A 6,036-nucleotide genomic window follows, 5' to 3' on the forward strand; every position below is an offset into this window, starting at 1 on the left:
TGTTTCTGATATTGAACCATTTGTCAGGGCCAAGGACTTTGGTAGTGAGAACTTGCTTTTCCCTATCTTTAGTAGCTTTGGTAGCCAAGGAGATAGGAACTGCAGTACTCATAGAAGCAGTTCCCAGGTCCTGTCTCCAACAGAGATTGCACCCTTGGTTGATGGCTGGGCTGGAAGCAGGGTTTGTCTTCTAGGCATGGGCTGCCACTCCTAGGGCTTTGGGGATTACCTTTCCATCTGTGGCAGTTGGTCACTACTTTGTGGTGGTGAGGAAGGTAGGCCTTTTCTTCAAAGAGATTGCTCCCTTCCAAGATGACCCTAGGGCCTGGAGGCAGCTGAGTGCAATAATTTAGACCTAATTCCTACCCCATACAAGAATCCCTTCCAAAGTGTTTCTGAGAGATGGTGACTACTTCCTCTTCTCAACTTTCAAATGTTGGTACTCCCCTAAGTGTCTGTCCTGAGCCCTCTCATCTTCTCTCTCTATGCTCTCTCCATTTGTAATCCTTTTCACTCCCACTTTAGCTACCATCTCAATACCAATGACTCTCAAACCTTTATGTCCAGTCCTGGCCTATCTCTCTCTCTCTCTCTTTTTTTTTTTGGTGAGGCAATTGGGGTTAAGTGACTTGCCCAGGGTCACACAGATAGTGTCAAGTGTCTGAGGTCAGATTTGAACTCAGGCCCTCCTGACTCTATCCACTGTGCCATCTAGCTGCCCCTCTGGCCTCTCTCTCAAGCTGCAAATTCACTTCTCTATCTCTCATCTCTGACACTACCTGACTCAATCCTCCCTGGTGTAATTATTGGAATGATGCCACCTACTGGAGACTTACTATAGGAAAGCTCTGCCATGAGGAGAAGGCACCTGAAGGCAAGACATGTGACTTTTCTTTGGTGTCAGGAAGTGACATTTGCTTATGGGAGGAAGAGGGGGTGAGGCTGGTGTGCTCAGTCTCTTCATCAGGATGCTGGTGGAGAGTGGAGCTAGAAATGCTCTCTCCCTTTGATAGATAGATGAATCTAGGCCTTTCTCTCTTTACCAAATTCTTATTTTCCTTAATAAATGCTTAGGGGGCAGCTAGGTGGTGCAGTGGATAAAGCACTGACCTTGGATTCAGGAGGACCTGAGTTCAAATCCGACCTCAGACACATGACACTTACTAGCTGTGTGACCCTGGGCAAGTCACTTGACCCTCATTGCCCACGAGAAAAACCAAAACAAAACGAAAAACAAAAAAAGAAACATGGGGACTGTTTACCAAAAAAACCCAAAACAAAACAAAAATAAATGCTTAAAAGTCTAACTCTTGCAAAGCTTATAATTTATTGGCAACCACTCATTAGATATTTTAGACAGACTAGCTAGAATTTTAGCCCCTTACACTGGGCCTCATCTGAAAAATGGAAGGACCTCTCAGGGCCCTTCCAGCCCTTGATCTGTAACTCTGTCTCCCCACAATATATCACTCAGTATGATACCTCAAACTTAACCTGTCTCCAAGCCAAACTTACTTTCTTTCCCCCAAAACCTGCCTCTCTTTTTGACTTCCTTGTTTCTGTTGATGGTTCCATCATCCATTCCAGGGACCTGTGTTTAATATTACCTTTGACTCTTTTTCCCCCATCTTTCATATCCAGCCATTCTTGAGTATTATTGATTCTGCCACTTTTCATTACTCTCAAATTCTTTCTAGGCCCACCAGGATCGCCCTGGCATAGATTTTTGTTTTTGTTTTTGCTTCTGTGAATTTTTAATTTACTTTTTAAAATTCACTAAATTTTTAGTTCCAAATTCTCACCCACCCTCAAGCCCTTCCCTCACCCCTTGAGAAGGCAAGAAATATGACCCCCCCAAAAAAGAAATATGATTCCCTTTATGCATCTGAAGTCATAGTTTTGACCTTCGTAATCGTGTTCCTGGGCTATTTTAACAGTCAGTTATTGGTTCTTCCTCTCTTCACCCTCTTCCATGATCCAATCTATACTTTAGGGACTGCTGGACTAATCTTCCCTTTGTATGAATCTGTTTAGGTCTTTCCTCTGCTCCAAACATTTCATTTGCTCCTGATTGCTGAATAAAGTTCAAACTTCTTGGCTTGGTGGTAAAGGCCTTGCATAGTCTTGAACCATTTTGCTTTCCAAGCCCTTATCATAATTCAAGTCAATAAGCATTTAAGCATCATCTACTGTGTGCCAGACACTGTGTTAGATGCTGGGGATATAAGGAAAAGACAAAATTAAAATAATTCCTTAGTTCTACCAAATGCTTCTATTTTCACTATTGGCTACCTACACTGAAGCCACTGCTTAACCCCCTGAACATGTCCTGGACAGTCCTGCCTATGTCCATGCTCATAATGGTCCCTTTACTTGTCAAAATCCTATATATCCTTTAAGGCCCACCTCCAATGCCACCTCCTCCCCACAGCCTTTTTCCATCCCTTCGGTCAATAAGAACCCCTCTGGCCAACAGACTTCATCTACCACTTAATTTTTATCTCTTTTATGAGCTTATCCTAGATCGCTTTATAATTATTCATATTATAATTATTTCTAGATATGTTGTCTTTCCCTATTAGATTGTGAGATCAATAAAGTTAGTGATTTTCTTAGTCTTTATATCTTTCTTAGTACTTACCACAATGCCCTGCATATAGCAGACACTCAGAAAATGTTATATTAAGTTGAAATTAATTGGGTACCTACAGTGATGGGGAACTTAACTACCAAAAGAAACCCTTTCCATGCTTAGACAGTCTTAAATGTAGGGAAGTCCTTCTTTCTGATTAGTTGCAAGCAAGTACAAATTCCCCTCTCAGGGCACCTAGGTGGCGCAGTGGATAGAGCACCAACCCTGGAGTCAATTGGATCTGAGTTCACATTTGGCCTCAGACACTTGACACTTACTAGTTGTGTGACCCTGGGCAAGTCACTTAACCTCAATTGCCTCATTAAAAAAAAATCCCCTCTCCCCCCTCCCCATTCTACATAATGCATAAGCATGGACCATTTCTCTTATGCTGGCTATCCTGGGGTTCTCATGAGCTTTTTCTGTCCTACCTCCTCTTATCACAATACCCCCACCCATTAGTCTGGCAGCCTCTGATGTATAGATTAGAGGCATCTTCACCTGGTTGGATACAGTCAACAGGTCTGATGAATTGAAGAAACCCTTCTTCTTCCTCTCTGTTATTCTTCTTCCCCCATTTTCCTCCCCACAAACAGACTGACAATAGTCCAGGGCCTGAGATCTGAATGCATTAGGGAAAAGCTGTGGCCCGGATATGGTCCTGCCCTCCCAGGCTGCCCCTGCTTCCCCGTCTTGGCTTCCAACAGCACCAAATTCATCAGTGTCCTGACCCTTCATCCTGGCTCTAAACACCTCGCTTGGAATCTTCCTAGGGATCCAGTCCAAAGAGATTACATCTCCCTGGACACCGCTGGGGTTTTTGGGTATGTTTTGTTGATGTATTTTTATAGCCTGGGCTACTTAATTAAAAATGACCTCGTTACTGCAGAGCTGACCAGGATACCAATTAGATTCTCCTGGTCCATTCTGAAAGGTATAAATCATCATAGAAAACATCATTACTAACTGCATTTCTAGCTCAAATAAAATGTCCAAGGCCTTTGTTGAGAGAATTGGGGGTAGAGATATTTGTCTCCATCCATCAATCCTCCTTTTATAGAACCCAGTTTCCTCTCGGTCTGGGGGAAGGGATCTTTTAGAAGAATGTCCCTACAGTGGATAGCCCCCTGACCCAGATAGATCTTTGTCTGTCCTTCCCTCCCTTTCCCATCCCCTCCAGGAAAGTTCCCTTGCCCCCTCACCCTTTCCAAACAGTCACCAGAGCAGACTGGGCAGCCCCTCCCACGATGGGTGGTAGTTTCTGGAATGAGTTGGCCTCTCCCCCCTTGGGGGAGGGGCATTACTTCTACCCCCAGCCAGGCCTTGGAAGGTTGGAAGGGTGTGTGTTGTTGAGGAGAGGGGTGGTGGAAAGGCAATCACCAGTCTCCCCTAATGTCTTTCCCAGCGCCCTCTGGCTCCAGGGGCCGGCCTCCGGAAGGAAACCTCAGCGATTCCAGTGAAAGTTCTCTGACTACTGAAGTCCCCATCTTCCGAGCCCCTTCCCCACCCTATAAGAGCCCCTCTCCTCCCTATGCCCGGCTTTGGAGCCAGGCTGCCCCGGAAGGATCTGACTGGGAACTTCCTAGAATTGTCTTGCCTGAGCTCCCCAGACTCCCCCCAGTCCCCACCCCTCCACACCCCTTGTCTCTCCAGTCCCCTTAGCTCTACCCTCTTCACCTAGCCCCATGAGGCCAGACTCCCCAGCCCGGCTTTTCCCTCTTGCCACCTCCTGGAGGTGCTAGGGGACAGGAGGAGGATTGAGGAGTGGGATCAGGGTTCCCAGTGCCCACCAGACATGGCTGGGCATGCTGTGGTTCCTTGGATACCCATCATTATCCTGCTTCAGGTCTCCCCCGTGTCACTAGAGCATGATATTATGGGTGAGGGGACTTCGTTGTATCCTCTCCTCTCCCTTTTTTCCCCCCAATGTATTCTGATGGGGGAAGAAGGACCAGCCACATGATCTGGAGCCAGCCCTGCTGGGAGGTGGGGAGGCAGGAGCAGGTCATGGGGGAAAGGACCAGAGAACTTTAAGTCCATTGGATGGCTGGGGGAGACTCCCACTGGGGAGTTCCCCCTCCATCCTCCTCCCATTCGCACTCCCTTCCTAGCTGGGTAACCCTGCCCTTAGAGTCCCTTCTCCTCGGCTGTCCCTCCAACTCAGCCCCGGGTCCCCCTGGAGCAGGGACGGCAGGAAGGGGCGTGGGGAGCATGGGGGCGGGAACCTGTCTGCACTTGATGGATGGCATTGAAATCATGTCTCCCTCTTTCCTGCCCCAATGGGGGAGGTGAAGCAGCAGCCACCTCTCCCCCGCATTCCTGCTGGGGCCCAGCCCTGGAGTGTGTGTGTGTGTGTGTGTGTGTGTATGTGACGGGGAGGGTGGAGGGCAGGGAAGAGAGACAGCGAAGGAAGGCCCTCCACCCAGCTCAGCCTAGCCCGGAGGCCTAGCCAACTCCCCAATCCTAGCTCCTGGAGGCACCCTAAGGCAGGAACCCCAATTTCTCTAAAAATAAACTATCCTTCCCACACACAGTCTTTTCCACAGGGACTGCTTACTCAGGGAAACTGAGAGAATTTTCTAGTTCTAGTTAATTCTTCTTTCTTCATGGCTTTGGGGGGATGAAGGGGACTGCAGAATCTGGATTGAAGTTACCAAAAACCTCAACGAAGGCAATGGTTTCCACCTCCTAAATCGTTAACAAATTCAGTCCAAACAAACAAAGAAGGAAATGCCATGGAGTGGTGGGTGAAGTGCTGGCCTCCGATTTAAGAAGGCATGAGTTCAAATCCTACCCCTGACAGTGATGGCTGTGTGTCTTCTGTCAAATCATTAAGTTCCCTGTGTGGTGCTCCAGGTACTTGCTTGGGTGGTGACAACTTGCATAGATAAAAGGAGTCTCCCCCACCAGGAGTTCCCTATATTAGTGAAATCAGAGATGCGGTCCCTTCCTGCCCCCCCACCAAAGGGAATCAATTTATGTGAATTTCCTAAATCATTCCCGGTCACCTTGCCCTTCTGAGTCTTCTACAGAGGTAGGGCAAATGAGGCACTCAGATCATCAAAAAGATGGAAATCAGCCACTCCATCTAATTGATCCTCAGCTGCAACCTTCTCAAAGCACCTCAAACCTAGTCTATTCCTTCTTCCAGAAAAGACATAGGCCCTAGTTGTAACAAATCAATAGGGACCACATCGCTATGGTAGGAACACATCCCCTTCCTTCCTCTCGTTGTCCACACATGTGTACAAGCATGTGTGTGAACATGCGTGTTACATGGAGTGTCCCTGATCAAGAAAAGAGGCTGCCTCAGGAATAAAGATTTTAATGATCTATCATCTGCTCACAGTAGAAGCTGGGTGTGGGTACCCCTCCCCCCCAACCCTCCCTATCCCCAGCCCTCC

Source organism: Dromiciops gliroides, chromosome 4, assembly GCF_019393635.1.
Source record: "Dromiciops gliroides isolate mDroGli1 chromosome 4, mDroGli1.pri, whole genome shotgun sequence".
In the NCBI taxonomy this organism is placed as follows: Eukaryota; Metazoa; Chordata; class Mammalia; order Microbiotheria; family Microbiotheriidae; genus Dromiciops; species Dromiciops gliroides.